The sequence below is a fragment of the Drosophila nasuta genome, chromosome X, assembly GCF_023558535.2.
Source record: "Drosophila nasuta strain 15112-1781.00 chromosome X, ASM2355853v1, whole genome shotgun sequence".
NCBI lineage: Eukaryota > Metazoa > Arthropoda > Insecta > Diptera > Drosophilidae > Drosophila > Drosophila nasuta.
The window spans coordinates 26,206,148-26,226,941 of NC_083459.1; the positions used below are offsets into that span (position 1 = coordinate 26,206,148).

General features: G+C 35.9%; 3 long non-coding RNA genes across 3 annotated transcripts in view; all 3 read left to right on the forward strand.

The window, feature by feature from the left end:
* The first annotated feature begins 5,761 nt into the window (after positions 1–5,761).
* On the forward strand, positions 5,762–6,310 carry LOC132797178 (uncharacterized). The gene is made up of 4 exons (XR_009633635.1): positions 5,762–5,851; positions 5,915–6,021; positions 6,085–6,172; positions 6,236–6,310. It is a non-coding gene; the product is annotated as an uncharacterized LOC132797178 (long non-coding RNA).
* An 82-nt stretch (positions 6,311–6,392) lies between these two features.
* Positions 6,393–6,822, forward strand: LOC132797179 (uncharacterized). The gene is made up of 3 exons (XR_009633636.1): positions 6,393–6,457; positions 6,538–6,648; positions 6,711–6,822. It is a non-coding gene; the product is annotated as an uncharacterized LOC132797179 (long non-coding RNA).
* A 3-nt stretch (positions 6,823–6,825) lies between these two features.
* Positions 6,826–20,794, forward strand: part of LOC132797176 (uncharacterized) — a 47,380-nt gene continuing 33,411 nt past the window's right edge. The window contains exon 1 of the long non-coding RNA XR_009633632.1: positions 6,826–7,050. This is a non-coding gene — a long non-coding RNA (uncharacterized LOC132797176). The remainder of the gene's footprint in view (positions 7,051–20,794) is intronic.

Consider the following 20,794-nt stretch of genomic DNA (forward strand, 5'->3'; position numbering starts at 1 on the left):
GCTTAATTGCGTTGCTGAAAATCTGGTATATTCTCTACTCTATGGTCTATTTTTAATATACCAGAATACCAATATAGGTATAGGGGCATTTCAGTATTTTTTCGGTTTATTAATTTAGTTTGTCTTAACGATAATACCGTAATAAAGGTCTTAGAAATTGTTCATTGTATTGCTGACAATCTGGTATATTTTGTACTCTGGTATATTTTCAATATACTATAGTACCACTTTTGTTGTGTATTTTAGTATTTTTGGTATATTAATTTAGTATGCTTTAACGATAAAACCGCACTGTTTTGATTTTATTGAACATAGCCAGCGGATGATGTTTTAGTGTTTTATCGGTATATTCAGTATTGTTCGGTATATTAATTTAGTATATCTTATCGAAATTATCGCACTGTTTTGCTATTATTAAAAATGGGTAGCGAATGACTTTCCCACTCGTTTTTAAAGGTAAACAAGAGGCTGCCACAACTTTTCTATCTATTTTTACTCGTATGTTAAAATATTTGTGGATTTTATTTGATTTTATTTATTAATTTTGTTGAGTTCATTAAGCTTGATGAGTTCCAAAAATACAGAATAAATTTGTAAACAGGATATGTGCAAGTCCCTACTATATTAAAGTCTTGTGCTTATACAGGGTATCTGCAAGTGCATCAAACACTCTTGATTCACGCATATTACACATGGTTTTGTTCTCAGGCTTAATTCGCCATTTAAATTTGATTTATTTGCGTAAACACAATTATTTCAAATATATGCATATCTATTTTTTAAGGGACTTATTGTCAGAGAAAGAAAGAGAGAGGGAGGGAGAGAGAGAGAGATAGAGAGGGAGTTTAGAACTCTTCTACACAAACACATTTGAAACACTTTGTCTAGACAGCGCGGTAAATTCGCTAGGCAAATTTGTGGCCCTGGTCAAGTGTGGCAAGTAAGGGGAGCGAGTGAGAGGGGGAGAAGGGAGGCAGAGGCGGGGGCAGGGGGGCAGTCTTTGGGCTGTTGCTGATAAAGCCAAGCGCACGTCTGAGGCAGTCGACCAAAAGGTCTTTATATTGAACGAAGTGCTGAACTTTTGTCGGTTGTGGGGAGTTTGGTTGCTGTTGTTGTTGTTGTTGCTGCTGCTGTTGATGATGAAGCATCAGTTACCACAAAAGAAAGCCAAAGTGTGTGTGTGTGTGTGTGTGTGTGTGTGTGTGTGCGACTAAATTATTGCTGCTTGAATTTGGCTTATTTTGATGAATGCAATGGTCACGCACAGACGACCTCGTCATTGACTCTGACTCTGACGCTGACTCGATTCGACGCATGTACAAATGAGACATATGAAATGTAATGTAATGAATTTGATGATCTATTGTCGCAGTCGAGCGAGCGAGATGGGGAAGAGAGTGGCAGAGAGAGAGAGAGGGGAGATGTTGAATAGGCCTGAGTCGAAAAAGGCTTTTTAAAGTCAACTCGTTTGCCTACTTTGTATGCGTGTCTGCTGTGAGCAAGTGTGTGTGTGTGTGTGTGTGTGTTAGAGTGTGTGTGTGTTGTGGCTCTTCTCTCTCTTTCTCTTTCTCTATCGCTGGCATACGCTGTGCACATCTCTGAGCATCTATCAGTCTGTAAAGCTTCCTTCCTGCGAACGTGCGACTATGCGAGAGTCTCCTTCTCCCTTCTCCCTTCCTCCTACTCTCTGCCACGCCCCCTCCGCCTTCGATGCTTTGTGTTATTTTGGAATGCGGCGACAGATATGCATATGTGAAGAGACACACACACACACACACTCACATGTCTATGTGTGCTCATTCATTCATTTCATTCGAAATGTCTCTATGCATCCATCTCTCTCTCTCTCTCTCTCTCTCTCTCTGTTTCTCTGCATGCTGGAGTGTGGCACTCTCTGGAGTTGGGTGACTGCCTGGCTGGTTGGTTGGGCATATTCAATTTAGCAACAGAGAAGAAGATGACAAAACGATTGCTTTCGACTGCTTGTCATATAGATGATGAATTGTTCCTGTTCCTGCGGCCTGCTTCATGCCTGCCAGCCAAGAGAGAGTGACCCAGACCCAACAGCAACAGCAACAGCAACACCAACGACAACGACACACAGAGAACATCTCCCTGACCCACCGCATTCTTCTTCTTCGCTGCTTTTCTCTCGCTCTCGCTCTCGCTCTCTCATTTTGCAGTCTTTGTTTTCGTTCCCGTTGTTGCTGTTGCATATTTATGCCTACTACGTGCGTGTGTTTGCTTGTATGTATGTGTGTGTGTGTTGGAGTGTGTGTGGCAAACTTAAAGCGGAAATTAAATTTGGGGCAATTAAGCTGCTTTGCAACGTGCAGCATTCGAAAGTGAAAAGACGCCACCTGGTGGACACCTCAGAAAAATCATGAAACAAAACTCAATGCAGTTGAAAGTTGAAACATTTAAGAATAAAGGGAGAAAGGGAAATTGGCAAAAAGAAAGTCACTAACAATAACAGAATAATGTAAAGCTAGAACAATCAAAATATAGCAGAAAACCAATAGAATAGTTTAAGAATAAAACTCGAAAATGAATATGGTTAAAAAGTGTAAAGATACAGAAAGAAACGAAGTTATAATACAACTAATTAAGGTTATATCAAATGATAAATGCATCAGAATCAAGCAAACATATAATAGAAAACCAATAGAATAAAAAATGCGTTAGTTTAAGAATAAGGTTTAAAAGGAAAATGGTTAAGAAGTGTAAAGAGGAAAGAAAAGAAGTATAACACAACTAATTAAAGTTATATCAAAAGATAAATACTTCAAAATCAAGCGAACGAGATGAAACCCCGTTAGAAAAGTAAATAAATGAAATAAAGAAAAAATGGAAAGAAGTAAACAACAGTTAAGAATAATGTCACAAAGCAAATTTAGAACGAAGCTCGATTGCCAATAGAACAGATAAGAACAATCAAGCATAAAGTGAAATATACAGAAAAATGTTCAAAAGCAAAGACGAAGAGAGAGAAAAAACGAACGAAACAAGCAAAAAAAAGGAACGACAGAGAACATTGCATTATGGAATTATATTTAAGAATGCTACAACAAAGCGAAGTACAAATTAATCGCAACGTTTTAGTTGCAAACAAAGAAGAATTCGAAAAATAAAAACAAACAAATTTTAAAGTTTAGAAAATGATGTAAAATAATGAAATCATTAAAAAAAAGAAATAAAATAATTCATAGATAAAATAAGTACAAAATTAATGTGTTCATAAAAATACATTTATGTATTAAGAAAAGTTGTAAATGTCCAAAAAATTAAATTCAAATATTAAACTAAAATTAAACGATTTAGCAGCAATATTTTGAGAAATGCAAATCGAAATTGAAATCGGTTTTGTTGTGAGGTTAACAACCGTTTAATATTTCCTGCGGAAGTCTTGAATATATTATCGATTATAAGCGGAACTTAAAGCGTTGGCCAAGTTGATCTGTTGCCTGGAAAATGCTAAGCCTTCATTCATTGTTTCACTGCAGCAGCAGCAGCGATGAGTGCATTTGAAGTAAATTCATTACGTCGGAAGCACTCAAAGAGTGGGAGAAAGAGCACTCAAATGGGGTGAAAGCGGGGGAGAGAGAGAGAGAGAGTGAGAGGGGGATGCTTTGTAGCACCGGCAAATCAATTAGTTCGATGCATGCAAAAGCGCAAGTTGGCATTATTTGGCGCACTTCCGTTTCCGCTGCATCGCTGCCAACGTTGCCAACAAACAAAACTAATTACAAGCATTTTCATTAACGCCTACGAGTGAGCGACTTTTAGCTGCAATCCCACCAGCTGCCTGCCACGCCCCCTCCCCACGCCCCAAACTACTTAAAAGTCGATGCGCCAAGAAGGCAAACGCAAGGCTAAAACACTTTTGCACTCGCTCTCTCTCTCTCTCCCACACACCCATACACATCTGCAGCTGCTTGTCTCGCTTGCTCAAGTGACAACGGTAGAAGTTCCCCAGGACAAAGTTCCCTGACGCTGTTGCAAACTTTACCGCCAATGCGGCGCGGCTTCAATCTGTGCCGTCAACAAAAAAAAAAAAAATACTAGAAAAACCAAAAAAAAAAAACACAAGTGAGTGTGCACGACTGTGAGATACTCGTTACTTACAAAACAATGGAGTGTATTAAAAACAAAACCAAAACAATGCAAAAGCTGTCTTTATACTTAAAATATGTCAAATTAATATACCAAAAAATACTAAAATATACCATATATACTACTACTGTTTTCAAAATATACTAAAGAGTACAATATGCCAAAAGAATGTAAAAACTGGTTAAAATATAATGAATTAATATACCAGAAATACGGATAAAATACCATTCGGTATACTACTGCATTCAAAATATACTAAGGAGTACATAAAATACCAAATTTTAAAGCATAGCTCTAAGCTCTGTGGTTAAAATAAACCGAGTTAATATACCATAAATACTAAAATATACCGTATGACTACGACTTCTTTCAAAATATACTATTGAGTACATAATATACCAAATGTTCAGCCCGTTTTTGCCGTCTAAAAGCATTTTTTGATTAACTTTTAAATAGCAGCGGTTATAAAAAAGTTGAAAGTGTATTTTCATCGAAAGTTAGTCAAGCAAATTATAGTTAAAATTAGCAAATGCAATTGCAATTAGCTCAGCTTAAGCTTGTCAACATTTAATATTAGTTTACAGGGTATATTGTAGTTCATCATTTTTTAAAAATTTCTTTCGTCTAAACTAAAACCCAAAACAACGAGCGGGAAATAAAGAGTGGGCGAGAAAGAGAGAGAGAGAGAGAGGGAGAGAGATCGGCGAGTGGCGAATGGCGAGTGAATTGTCTAATTACAGCTGCCAGCTGCAAGGCGAAGCATCTTCTCTTGTTCTTCTTGTTGTTGTTGTTGTTGTTGTTGAGTTTCAACCGTTGTCAGGGACAGAAGGCAGAAAGGCCGTCTAAGAATGCCTTTTGTTGCCATCGTCGTCGTCGCATCGTCGCAAGTCGAAAACATCTTAAGCACATTTTTAATTAATTTAAATGCGTTAAGTTGCTTGTCACTTCATTTGGCGATGTCCTTAACATGCCCATACACTTGCTACCTAACAGCATTAGTCCTGCACACCAACACACACACACACACACATTGACACCCTTCATCGCTGTCACTTGAACTCGTCTTCCTCCCCTCTTCTGTCTCCCTGTTGAAGTCGCGTCGCGTCGTCAGGTTGCCTGCCGCCTAATGAAGATGACGCAGGTCCTTTTTTCCACTTCTTCTTCTCCTTCATCTTGTGCTTCATCGAATCGTCAATAATTTTTCACATCGAATTGCTTTAATCCCAATTTCTCGTTTCATTTTGCCAGTTGACCACCTTTATTACCCTTTTTATATTCATTTTTATTTTCTAATCTTTAGTTTTGGCCTTTCGCCTAGCTTTGGCAATTGACTTTAGTTGAATTTATGCATATTTCGATTGGTTTCATTCAAAGTGAGGTTATGCTTAGGCTGCCTAAATACATACATACATATATGTATAAAAGTATTTTTCATGAATTGAATCGATATTCGAGGAAGCTAAAAGTCGAGTATCTTTTGAATATAAATTCGTATTTTAACATACTATATTTTGCAGTCTAGGAATTAACAATTGTCCCTTTAATAAAAAGTCTTATGTGGCCTTTGTAGCTTATAAATATTAAAGTTAATATAACATTTTATAAAAAGCATGATTAACTAAAATATGCCTTAATTTTTGCAGATTTTCATACGGCAAATTAATCGAAAAAGCGAAAAGCAAACTGCAAAGAAAACAATTGAAATATCAAAATGAAATGGTTAAAATGGAAAAAAATGGTAAAGGAATGGAATAATATTTTATAAAGCATGATTAACTAAAATATTTTATATTTTTTGCAGATTTTTATGCGGCAAATTAATTGAAGAAGCTGTAAACTGAAAAAATACGATTTAAATATGATATAAGAAGGAAATGTGTCAGACTATTTTCTCTGGAGATAGAAATGGTAAAATAATGGAAATAATTTTTGCAATTTTTTTATTTAATGCATATTTCTAATATTTTACAGATTTCAACAGCAAAAAAATGCCAGACACACAATACAAATAACGGAATTAAATTGCTTTCGTCACACGGTTTCGAAATGTAGAAAAATGGTAAATGAATCAAGTTAATATTGTAATTTGTTTTACTTAAGACATTTCTTAATGTTCTTATAGCTTAAAAGAGTGAAAAACTAATCAAGAGCATTAAGATCAGCAAAACTCAAGGAATGAAATTAAAATATCAGAATGAAATGGAATTGAATGGTAAAAAAATTACATTATATTTAAAATTTTTTTTATTTATTGCATATTTTTAATATTTTTTCAGATCAACTGCCAAAAAATTGCGAGGAAAACTAAAATAATGAACTGAAATTAAAGCTAGATTTGCATAAGGTATAAATATGATAAATGAATGAAGTTAAAGTTAATATTGTACTTTCTTTAATTTATGACATTTTCCTATGCTTATACAGATTTACAGAGGAAAATCTAAGCCAGATAATAATGAGCAAAATGAAAGCAAAACAATACGAATATCGGAATTATATGGTTATTGACATAAGGTTTAAAAATTGAGAAAAATGGTAAAAGAATCGAATAAATATTGTAATTTTTTTTCTTCAGATATTTCTCTATGCTTTTACAGATTTAAATAGCGAAAGCTAATCAATAGAACGACAAGCAAAATACAAGGAAAACAACAAAAAAAAATTAAGTTTATTAGATGAAGAAATAAAATATAAATATAATATATAAAATATAAAATTCAAATATGGAATGGAAACACGAAAACGAGTCAAATGTAATAATTTTGGACACAAAGTGTAAAAGAATCAATGAAAATAACTTTTCACAATGGAAGCGAAATAAATTACATTATTGGAATCAAAAAGCAACAATTCGATTAACAAAGTAAAGTGAAATAATGTTGAGAAAGTGTTGCAGAGCTTATTAATGGAAAGTGAAACGAAATATCAGCGACAAAGGTGAGTAGAATAATTTCTATTTAAATTAAATTTTCATATTAAAAAGTGAGGGAAGATTTCAAAGGCGGTTACACGTTGCATAACTGATTAATTTCGAGGTGCAAAAGCTGTGAGTGCTTGTTAGAGCTAATAGAGTCACATTCGAAATCGCATTTGAAATTGTATTCGCATTCGCATTCGTTTTTGTATCAAACTGTCATGGAAGTTGTGTCGCTCGTCGTTCGTCTGGTTGGAAAAGTGGCCGCGAAAAGTCTATTATGCCTGACAACTGGCTACAAATTGTGCAACTTAATTAAAGAAACGCTGTTAAGCTTTGGCCATTGAGCGCGCTCATCGGGATGGAACGGGACTGGACGGAGGGCGTGGCCCAGCCGCCCACATCAGAGACACACACACACACACACACACATATGGATGGATATATGCAGAAATCGCAATTTGGAATCGGAATCCGAATCTGAATCAGAAACACATTCAACGGCGGCGTAGAGGAAAAGCGTCAACGGATCGCAGTTTGGGCAAGGCACAGAAAGCTTTCTGTGCATTATAACGCAATTCAATGGAACTGCAACGACTCCAAGCCGAAAGAGAGAGAGAGTGAGAGAAGAGCGATGGACAACGTCTGCGGCTGCACTTCATCGCTTTTGCCCAAAAAGGGGCAATTTCCGTGCTGAAAACGATGGCGACAGCAACAACAACAACAACTGCAACTCCAATGGCAACAGCGACAACTCACAACAACAACCCAAAAGCAATACCCGAAAAAAAACAATAACAACAACAACAACAACGAGACAAAAACACACAGTACAAAAATAGAAAAAAGTGGGCGGACAAAAAAACAAAAACACAGAAAAAGGGGGCGTGTGGCGCGACACAAAAATGAAATCGTATCTGGGCAAAAAGTGCGCGCTGCTTTTAATTGAAAACGCAAATTGGTCATCAATTAATTTGACATATAGACGTTGCCGCAGCCAAAAAGCTACGGCAACCGTTTTGCAACTATGATGAAGTCGCCTCTCCTCTCTCCTCTCTCTCCCCTCTTGCCACTTGCCACTCGCCAAATAGCCTGTCGCACATTCAACCAACTTTTTCCCATTCATTCCCATTCACAGTGCACAATCTGCAAGTCTAGAGAACCTACACAGTTTTCGCATTGGGTATAACTCTTTTTCTCTCTATTTTTTTTTTCATCTCAATACTGCAGTTTGCTGTCTGAGCACATCGCTTTAGATCTAGACTCAATAAATTTAATGACTACTAAATAGATACAATTATTTTGCTAGTGTAATTAGATGACAGAATTTTGCTGTTCACATTAATAAGCACAACTCAAAATTAAAGTTAATTTCGTTTGAAAATTGAACTACAAATAATTTAAGCATGCTTGATTATTTGTTGTATTCTATTTTGTGTGCTTATTTATATGATTCTTTTGAGTTAGAAAATGTTAAATGTAAAATATGTTGTGTAAAAATATGTAATAATTCAAATTTTGAACATTAATAATAACTATAATTCGGAACGATTAGATAAACATTTTTAAGTAATTTAAGTAATACTTTTGTATAGCCAAAATCTAGCACATTTTGTACTTTGTGGTATATTTTGAATGGAGTACTATATCAATGCGGTATATTATTATGGTAAAGAATAATAGCACACAGTTTTGCTCGTATTCAAAATGGGTAGCGAGTATCTCACAGTCGAGCACACTCGACTCTAGCTTTCTTCCTTGCTTTTATATACTTCTAAAGCAAACTCTGAGCTTGCAATTTTGAGGAAAAACTTTATTGTGTAAACATTATTGCCCATATCTGTTCCCATATCTGCAAAGTGAAAACTCTGATTCAAATGTTGAATGTAAAAATTGCAGCCTTCTATGACTTACCTTTACTTTACTAACTGTAGATTCTCTTTACATACATATACATTTCGACACAAAATATCATATATACAATATCGTAATTATTTTGCGTCAAATTTTTATAACGAAAACAAAAGTATTCGACTATTTCTATTGTGTACAAACGATCCTAGAATTTATCATTTGGTCTGTGCTTTACTAACTTCAGATTTTGAGCAAAAGTATCGTCTATCGAATGTCTTAGAATACGTTGTGCAACAGTTTCAGCCTCCTTCGATTTACCGTTTGTGTGTTACATTAACTTTAAAATAGGAATTTTGAAAAATGAAAAAAAAAAACGAATTGCAGAAACAAAAGTATTCCACAATTTACCATTTGGTCTGTGCTTTACTAACTGTAGATTCTCTTTACATAAATTTAAGTTTGAGATTTTGAGCAAAAGTGTAATGTATATCAAAGGTCTTAAACTATGTTGTGTACAATTTTCAACCTCCTTCGATTTACCGTTTGTGCGGTGTATTAATAACTTTAAACTTGTTAAAGTTAGAGTAGGAATTTTGAATGTGAAAGAAAGAACTACAGCCACCTTGGATTTATCGTTTCGACTGTTCAAATATATAATTTTATATTAAGTCCAAATATTGCAGCCTTCCAAAAAGTTTTTCTCTTTTTTTTTTTTGCAATACGAAACGTTCATCAAAACGTAGCTTGACTATCTAATGTCGGGCTTGAAAATCTCTCAACTTGATAACATATTCGAAAAGAACTTGAAACAAAAAATAAAAATAAAAACTTTCAACACCAAAAATTAAAGAAAAAAAAAAAAAAAAAGAATAAAAAACTAATTTTTGTCAGCGTGTTGCGACTGACAAGTGACTTTGCCAGACAGCTGCAATCTCCCAGTCCACGATGGCCACGACTCTGACTCTGACTCTGAGAAGAGCGCAAAACTGTGGCATAAATAAAAATTTGTTTGGCAATATGCGCGCCGCGTATTTTGTTGCAAAAGTCTTGCATTAATCTAAATATTTGCATGCTTACGGCAAAGAAGGGGACGACTAGAGTAATAGCAATAGTCCTGCTGCTGTTGCTGCTTTTTTTGTTTTTGTTTTTGGGAGCTTTGCCTATTTATTTATTTTCATCGCCGTCGCCAAATTGTCAACGACTTTCCACACAGAGAGAGAGAGAGAGAGTGGAAAAGTGTGGAGGGGAAGGTTGGAGCTGCATTCGACAAAACTCGCATTTAAAATGCATTTCGCATGCAGCGTCGACGGGCGGCATTTCCATTGCAAATGCAACGCGGCGTCGCGTCTTGCCACAGACGAAAGACAAAGAAAAACGCCAGAGCCAAAATAATAATAATAATAATAATCATAGTAATAATCATCAACAACAGGATCATCATCATCATCGTCATCATTATGAAGGACGAGGCGCAGAAGGAAAGTCGTTGAATGCAACGTAGCCGGAAATATAAAAACGCTTTATTTATTTGTATTTCTCTTCCTCTTCCTCTTCGTTTTTTTTTTGAGTTCGTTGTTGTTTATTATTACTTTTATAGCTATAGCTGTTGTTTTTGTTGTTGCTCCGTTTTAAGTAATCAAAATCGTTTAAACGAATTCGCGGAATTTGCATTTTGTGGCCAAGTTTCGTCAACTTCGCTTTGCTCGCTCGTTGCATGTTGCATGTTGCACGTTGCATGCTCAAATCCTCTGGCTCATTTTGTGCCAGACCAAACCAAATCGACTACAATTCCCCAAATGCTATAAAACGCCTTTCCTCTTCTCCTCTTTCTCCTGCTTTGCCGCACTTTTATTAACTGTGACGAGTTACGAGTATTTCAACAATTTGATCACAATTCATGCACTTCATTCAGTTCGGCCACGCTGTGTTGTCCTGTCAGCTGCCTAAACATTATGTTTGCCATTAGTGTTTGTATTACATGGCTCATTAATTAGCAGTCTCTCTCTCTCTCTCTCTCTCTCTGTCCTCAGCTGTCAATGCAGCTGATGAGTCGAGTTGACGTTCACTCTAATTTCGTAATTAAAGCTGCCTGTTGAGTTAATCAAAATACAAATGCATTACTTAGGCGCAATCGAATGGGTTGTTATTGATTTTATGAAATTACGAAAATTTGTGTAATAAAAACACGTTTGTTTTTTTTTTTCAACTACTGCATAGTTATTTTGCTATCGATTTTATGAAATTTCGAATATTTTTATAAAGACAAGATTCATTTTTCCATCCATCACATAAATGCACTTAAGTTGTCGTGTATTTATCATTCTTGCCTTCTTAACCCTCAACTAAACATTACACTTATTGTTCGTAGAGTAGAAGGGGATATTTTGGTATATTTTAAGCACTATGACATATTCGATATGTCAAATATACCTATTCGTCTTTGGTATATTTTAAATGTAGTATCATAAAGATATTCCTAAAGCAGCCTTTGGTATATTTTATACTTTTATCAGTATATTAAATCGGTCTATTTGTTATGTAGCAATTATTATTATTGTAGTGAATTTTAAGAATACCATACAAATGCATTAAAGTTGTCGTGTATTTATAATTCTTACCTTTATATCTCTTAACTAAACATTCCATTTATTGTTAGTATGGTAGAGGGGCGTATTTTTGTATATTTTCTACTCTATGATATATTTATCAATAGAGACTTTGGTATATTTTCAATCATAACGATACACTTAATAAAGCCTTTGGTATATTCTACAATGTTATCAGTATAATAATTTGGTATATTTGTAGCGTAGCAGTATATCGATATACCTAATTGAACATTTAGAGTATTCTTAATGTTACTGCTACATTGAGAATACTCTAAATGTTCAATATGTTCAATATCGAATTACTTATTATAGTCTTTGTTATATTTTTAAGGCAGCAACATAATTTTATTCGTATATTAATTCGGTATATTTAAATGTAGCAGTATATTGATATACCTAATGTTGGCTTTGGTATAATTTATAATTTTATTAGTATATTAATTCGGTATATTTAAATGTAGCAGTATATTGATACACCTAATGTTGTCTTTGGTATAATTGGTATATTTTTATTAGTATATTAATTCGGTATATTTAAATGTAGCAGTATATTGATATACCTAATGTTGTCTTTGGTATAATTTATAATTTTATGAGTATATTAATTCGGTATATTTAAATATAGCAGTATATTGATATACCTAATGTTGTCTTTGGTATAATTTATATTTTTATTAGTATATTAATTCGGTATATTTAATATACACGCCTTTGGCGTATTTTGAAAGTAGCATCATAACGATATACCTTAATTATCCTGTGCTATAATTTATAATTTTATTAGTATATTAATTCGGTATAATTTCAATATTCGTCATATAGCCTTTGGGATATTTGTTTTATTTTTATCAGTTATTTTTAATTTGCCCACTCGACTAGCGCTCTTGCTAGTTAAATTTCTAGTAAAACCTCGGAATTTTACCGTATCAAATACTTGCTTATATTTTCCACCTTTAATTAAATTCAATTCGGAAAAGATCCCGCACTTTTCCTGCATCCATTTCAAGAGCTCCGCAGTAATGCAGAGTTTCTGCTCTGTTAACTCGCATATTGCGCACTGAGTGTGCGGCTCTCTTTTCGTTTTCGTTTTCTCTCTGTCGCTCTCGCTCTTTGGGTCAGCCATAAAAAGGCTTGCTATAAATTCAGTTGTTGCGGGTTTGTGACTATGCTACAGAGCAACAGAGAGAGAGAGAGAGAGAGAGCAACTCAGCGAAAGAGAAAGACAATGGGAATGAGGTGTTTGCATGTGATAATCGTAATGTTAACCCATAAATTGTTGAGGGCAAAACCGAAAAAATAAAATACGGAGCAAAAAAAGCTACACATAAATCATAATCATTTTTCATAATTGGAAACATTTTTTGCATTCCTGCTGAATTGTGAGAACAGCATCCCTTCGTCCAAAGGTGGAAAGATGGGTACAAAAAACAATAACATTTGAATATGATTCGATGCGATTCGTTGTGAGTGAATCGTTTTTGCTTGTCGGGTTTCCCCCAAGTTGTAGCTGGCCAATTATCAACTAATTTAAATTTCTATTCCTGTCTATTGGCACTTGGCAAACCTCTGGAAACATTTTCATTCATCCTTTGCAATTCCCCAAGCCCAAGCCACAAAAACAATAGCAACAAGAACAATTGGCAACTATTTTGTATTTTGTGGCAAGCATCAAAATTGTATGCCACAATAAAATGCATTTGAAGGTTTCACCTTTCGTGTAACTCTCGTATTGTTGCAGCTGTAAAATGGGGTCTTTGAGTGGTTGAGTGTGACTTGAGAATACCCTGTAAATACCCAAAAATAGATATGTGTAGCATAGTTTTTTGGGCAGTTGCGAACTAGCTGAAATATTCCGAATATGTAGTGAATATGTTTATTAACGTTCGAACACATTTTAAATATTGTAGATTAACAACTAATACTTTAAGAGACAAATATTTTGAGGACGAAATATGGCAAGAATACTTTTGAGAGTTGTCTTCAGTTGTAGAAATAAGAATGGGCTATATAAATTGGAATCAATTTGAAAGTTGAAAAAAAAAATATTTATATGTAATGAATTCAATTTGAAAGTTGAAAAAAGTATGATTTATAATGGAATGAATCTGTAAGTCGAGCACAACCTTTGTGGGTGGCTTTGCTGCTTACAGGGTATCGAAATGGATGAGTACATGAGTATTACAAGTTGAGCTTGCCAAATTGGTTGGATTACGCACATCGAGATAGCGCTAGAGCCATGGTTAGAACGAGATGCACACCAACCAACAGAGATGCACAGAGATAAAAGAAGTGCGAGCGGAAGAGAGAGAGAGAGAGAGAGACGGGTGTGAGCGAGACAGATGGCTGAAATGTGGAATGGCAGCAGCCGATAAACTCGAATTGCACTTGAAACTTAATTACGAAACTCGCAAATGCAAAATGCAAATGCAAATACCTGACAAAGCCAAAGCTGCAGTTGAAGCTGGGGCTGTTTATACGTCTGAACGCCTGGTTAAGTGCTCGATACTCGTCTCTCTGTGTGTGTGTATGTGGCGTATGAGTAATATGCATGAATGCCAACTAAAGTGAGAAGGAGAGAGAGAGAGTGAGAGTGAGTGAGAGATGCGCCTATAATGTCCATAATGCTCTATAACTCAGGCACTTCAACTCGTCATCTTGTTAAGTAAATTCTAAACATAGTTGCTAGCAACAAACCCTTCGCTCTCTTTTCCTCCCCCTCCCCCCTTTGCATGTGTGTGTGTGTGTGTGTGTGTGTGTGTCCACTCACTTATGTAATTAAGTGTCTTGTTAAAACGGAAATGGAATTCGGTTTTGCCTTTAATTTACATTAATTGACGATGCATTTATGCCAACGACCACTTGGGGGGGGCAACTCGCAGTTGCAGTTGCAGTTGCAGTGGCAATGGCAGTTGCATATGCACTTGCACCTTCCCTTCACTTCACTTCACCCCTCGCTACTTGTTGGTATTTATTGTTTAATATTAATGTCTGTCTGGGCGCAAACTTGCAACAGAGACTCGTCGACGTCGTCGTCGTCTGTTGGTGAAAAATGCATGACATGAACTTGCAGCAGCATGTTGTGCTGTTGTGTTGCAAGCTGCATACTTGCAACTTGGCTTTAATCGTTCGGCATTAGGCCACATGCAATATGCATGCGTCAGCAACAGAGAGACAACCAGCAACCAGTTAGGGATCGAGTGAGTGAATAACCGGGTTATGCACTGACCCGGTTCGCTTTTACACCAAGAGAGAGCGAGAGAGACAGAGAGAGAGAGAGATAGATAGAGAGGGAGAGTGAGGCAGAAGATGTTGCCTCTGCAACCCCGAAATGCCAATGGCCAGCGGGCATTATTAATGGCACTCCGAGTGCACTTAGTTGGGGCAACAACTTTGATTTATTCATTGCCACACACACACACACAAACACACACTCACATGCACACTCAGAATCACATATAGAACATCTGCATATACATTTCACATTTAACTATTACAATTATTGTTATTTATATCACGATTATTGTTGTCTCCACAATTACCAAGCTTCTGTCTGCTTCTGAGTTGCATCGATCTTTGACAGCAAAGTTGTAATAAGCACATACGCTTTCTACGCTAACAGCACACAAAGTGAGTCCTATAGGCTGATCATCACATTGGTAACAGTCAATAGAAGAGTGTCTGCAAAATTACGATTGCCAATTCCCGAAAGATTGCATAAATCAAGTATGAAATTAAATGTGCAAGAAATGCTTATTCTTTAAATGAGCTTTGACGATCAAAAATTCTACCTTAAGATTGCGAATATTATGCACAAAGCAAAAGTTTAATAAACAAACCGTTGTTGTCCCAGGAATCTGATTGTCACACAGCTCTAAAGTTGTTGCTTGAAATAAGCTGGGGTATTATTTAAAGTTGTCGGTTGGTGATGATTAAAAACGAGCTGTGATCCACTGTGAGTATGTGAAGCAGAGCACACATACGAGCAGTGGGTTCTTAAGACTTTTTCAGAAAGCATTTTAAAAGGGACCATTACTTAATTTTACTCCATAATGTGACCATACTTATCTGCTTACACAATAAAGTCATGTCAGGAATAATATAATGAATTTTTAAGATACAAAAAAGTATTTTAAAAATAAAACTATTTGATTATCAAAATCCAGTTTTAAATGAAATACGCAACAACGATTAAGATTTAAATGTATATAATGAACTTATATATTCGTAGACAGAAAAAGTTAAGATCAAGTGTGACCATGTGTTATAGCAAAGTTAAGGATACTTAAAACTGAATACGGTCACGTTTGTAATGCTAAGTGTAAAATATATGGTCAAATTTACAACAAAAAGAATTCTAAAATGAGAAACGCAATAAAATAGTGAGCAATCGACTTAAAAAAATCTATCTACCATTTAAAAATACGCATCTTATTATGTGTCATGAAATGCTTTACAACATTTAAATATGAGACATTAATGCAAATGTAAAGCACTTTAATGTCAGTTGTACTTTCTACTAAAACCAAGAGTATACCATAAATTAGTGTTAATGCCGAGACAGTTGAAAAGCTCAAAACTAAATTAGCATATATGATATGTAGGTAACATGTAGCAGCAAAGCTTCTGCCAAAATGTCTTCTAAGCTAATGTCCTTCTAGTTCAATTGGCAAACTCTATTTGTTCGTTGTTTGTGTGTGTGTCGAACTTGACCAGTTGAGATTTTAGAGAGCAGACAGAGAGTTTGCTGTGAATAATTTTTGTGAGGCGCCTGAAAAATGAGTCGTCAACAAAAGAGTTGTAACGAGTGACACAACTGCAATTATCGAAATCAAAACGAGAGAGCAAGTGTGTGTGTGTGTGTGTGTGTGTGTGTGCACATGACCAGTGTTGTCAATAAGCAATTATGGCTGTGGTGTGCCGCAGTCGTTGTGCAACACTGGACACGTACTAAAGCGTATTATGAACACGCTTGAGTCATAAAAATACGTCAGCAAAGTTGCTTTTTGCCACGAGGTCACGACCAGCCAGCAACACACTAACAACGTGCAAGCGAGACAGATGAAGAGTGTGTGAGATAGAGAGAGCGAGCGAGAGAGAGAGAGAGCGATAGGTGGGTAACAGGTAACGGTAATTGAAACTAAAGTTGAAGCCAAGCAAAAGAGGAGCATACGTTGCGGCGCCTTAAAAACCCATTTCCAACTGTTGACACGTGCCGCATCGTGCCGCGGCCTCAAGACCCAAAAGACCGTTGCACACCTCCGCCAAGGACTGAGAGGGTGAGAGTGGGACAGAAAGAGAGAGAGAGAGAGAGAGCAGCACTCCATTTTGCCGGCGTTGTCCGTAAACGAAAATCACGCGGCCGCATGCGAAGTAAACAACGTGAAATGAAAGTCATGCGTCGCATTTTAAAACCCTCTAGATGCCGAGGCAAGAGACGCACCGATGTCTCCCAGGACGTGGCACCCACCATCGGCCTCCCTTTCCACTTGCCACAACCTCCTCCTCCTCACACATGCAAAGTCTGTGGCCTGGCAAAGAGATGCGCATAATTTAAAATACAAATTTGCTAGCAACGTCGAGACAGAACACAGCACAGATGGAGAGCGAGCGATGCATTTGTAAATATGCCTCATTATTGTGCAACCTTCTACCGCACTTCTACCTCCTCTGCATTACCAACACCTGCCTGACACACGCACGTCTCATCGTCGCGTCAGAGATGGAGTTGGAGGTGGAGGGAGGGGCATCTCATTCGTCACGTCGCATGTTTTGCGTCTCGTGCAACGCCAACGGAAATGGCAACAAAGTACAAAGCAATTTAATAAATGCCGGAATCACGTGAAGGTGTTAAGCAAAACATTTTGCAGCAATGACCACAGCCCAAAAAACCGACACGAATCAACCACAAATTGAAATCCCAAGCGAACTCACGAACACACACTTTCTATAGTAAGAGGTGTGTGCACCTCTCTTCTCTCTCTTCTCAGTCAGTCTCACCTGAACATGCTTATTAGTAAAAAGTACAAGTTTATTTTGTGCTCAAGTGGATCTTAAGCAGATAAACCTAAGAAATTCAAAACAACACCGATTTTTATTTCTTTCCTGTTTGGTTCTATTAATTTCATTTTTATATCGAACTTAGTTATTTGTTAATATAATAAAAGTGAAATTGGGATGTTATGTTAAGCTGTTTTGTTTTTTTTTTGTGAATTTATTGAAATTGTGAATTTATTGCATTGAAATTAATTTAGCAGTAGAATTTTTGAATGTTCAGTTTTGTCAGCGGCAGACTAGTTATAACAGTCCTTTGCTTACTCCTTCTGTTTTCAGTAAATGTGATGTGTGTTTTAAATAATTTGTATGTAGACTGTTTTTCTACCTGCTTTCGATATAAATGTATTATGTAACAGGAAGAAGGAGGCATTTCCTATAAAGTATGTTATATAGCCATGTCCGTCCGTAAGAATCTAGATCTTAGAGACGCAGATAAAAATGCTAGAAATTCTATTTAAAAAATACTTTCGTATGGCAGAAAATACCTACTACAATAGGATCTTAGCTGACTTGGCTGACAATTTGGTATATTTTGCACTCTGTGGTATATTTTGAATGTAGGACTATATCTATATACCAAATATAGCTTTCGGTATATTTAAGTATTTTAGTTGTATATTAATGCTATGACAATATACCGAATTTTAGTATATTATAACATGTTTTGCGGTATATTAGTTTGTACATAATGGTATATTTTAATTGTTGTAATATAAAAATTATAAATAAATTAAATAAAACCTTTGGTATATTTTAGTAGTTTTGAGGTATGTATATTGATTTGCTATATTTTAAGAATAGGGTATCTAGGTAACGGGTATCTCACAGTCGAGCACACTTGCTATAACTTTCGTACCTGTTTTTAACTCCTTTCATCTACCTACCTATGTGAAGATTTAATAAGTTGATAATGTTTTAAGCCTTGATTATTAACTAAACTAAACATTAATATCAGCCTTTCGCAATCTCTTTGTCATTATCTAGTTTGGGTACTTAACAAAATTGAAATGAAATTTAGTCAATCATATTTGCAGTTCTCTAAAGGGTCTCGAGTTGTCTAAACTGCACTTTAGCTTGTTTGCCTATTTAATTCTATACAGACTTTATTTTTGTTTCGTTTTGGCACCAGCCTAATTTGTCATATGCATTTATTCATTCATTCATTCGCTTTAATAACTGTCAATATGGCGTCGCTGCAGCTGCAGCTGTCGTTGTTAATAATAAACAAGTTCCGGCGCATGTACAATGGGAATTTTTAACACTTTTTGTGGACAAAATGAACGAAGCTTAAAAATCAATTATTTCTTTGAACATCGTTTTTAAATTTAACAACATATTTCGTAAGAGGAGTTTACCTTATTTATTGACTTTGTAGTTGGTCTTTAAAAGACAAAAATGTTTAATGTTTTCTGCAATTTCACATTTTGTTTCTACATGAAATCGATCCTAATATTGGGATCTCTAAAATATCCTGAATTAATTTATTAATTTTTTCTTTATTTGTTTACTTTGTAGTTAGTCTTTCAAAGACAAAAGTATTAAATTTATTCTGCAATTTTGCATTTATTTTCGTTGAAGTCTAACAAACTTGGAGTGTTCAAAATATTCTTGAAAAAAATGACACAAAATGGGTATAAATTTCGGAAATTTTTAGGCAATGGGACTTAAAATGGTCTGTTTCAAGTTCAATTGTTTAAACATGTCTAAAACACACAAGTTACTATATGTGATTGATTGATAAATTCAGTTGGTCTCATTGTGAATCTTTTTGTTTTTGAAAATTAGAATTTTATATTGGTTTAACTGCTCACACTTTTTCTAAAATCGGTTCTAATTGATATCACAAATATTACATATATTGTTTAATTTATCACATTTCTTATTGTGATTACTGATTATCCTTTTAATATGCTCTGGAAAATATTTCAATTTAACTTAAAATTCGAGTTTGTGAACACAAACAGTGGTCAAATTTCCCATGTCCACCATGGGAATATGGCGCGACATTGCAATGCCTGACCTCAACAACAACAACAACGAGGACAACAGCAATGTTGGCTACTGAAATAAAGCTCTGGGTCGTGGGCCGAGGCGGCGTTGCCGGATTGCGCGCCTTTTTTGATAGTCGTCTGGACATTCAACACTCGCCGCCTCTTTTACACACTTTGTTGTCGTTTTGTTTGTACTCTCTCTCTCTCTCTCTCTCTCTGTGTGTGTCTCCCCCCCTCTGCACTTTGGATTCTTTTCATATGATTCACAGACGTATTCGGGTTGGTTGTATTCACATATTCGTCGTCGTCGTCGTCGTTGTCGTTGGTCAGCGACGCTGCTGACATCAATTTGTAATTTCAATTAAAAATTTAAACTGCACAAAAAGCGCAAGAGCAGCGAGAGCATTCAATTCCATTGCTGCTGCCATTTAACGGGCGAACCCAAAGAATTCACCTGACTAACACGGAAATATCCTCCGCTCTTCCCTCTCTCTCTCTCTCTCTCTCTCTCTCTCTTTCAGTATCGTTCCTTCAACTTTCGTGCTGCGTTCTGCGTTGCCGCTAGTGTGTGTGTGTGTGTGTGCGGGCATAATTTGATATAGCGTATGCTACAAATGGCTGCCCCAGGCACTTAATTTGATTTCTTTCTACAAATGGCTTTGCCACACACACACACATACACACACACACGCACAGAGAGACTAGATAGAGGGCTGCTGGGTTGCGTTGCGTTCGTTTTTTTTCTTTCTTTTTGACTTCTATCGCTTTAAAAGAAACCAAAAACTTCACTTTACTTTTTCTTGCAAGCAAAAGGCAAAAACCTGCTACGGCTTCTTCTTCTTCTTCAGTTTCAGCTTCTTCTTTTTCTGCGCCCCTGACCAAGTTTTGGAATGGCTCTCGGCTATATATAAAAGTCTGCTGAACGAAGTTTTGGCATTAAAGTCATAACTCCACTCAAGAGTTGTGGACTTTTTAATCGAATGTTGTCTAAATATTGATAAGGCATGAACACAACAGTCAAAGAACCTCGTCGAGAGGCTGCTGAATGATGTGAATCGATTCGAGAGACTATTTTATTCGCCTTCGAAAGTATTTCAAGTTAGTTTTCTCAATAATTCTCATACTAAAAATCGAATTAGGTTCGCACTTCCTACAAAAATACAACACTATTTACATTGCACCCAAAGCACTTCAATTAATAGGTCATTAATAAATAGGTAGCACATTATTTGCTTGCACTCAACTAAATGATACCCTGT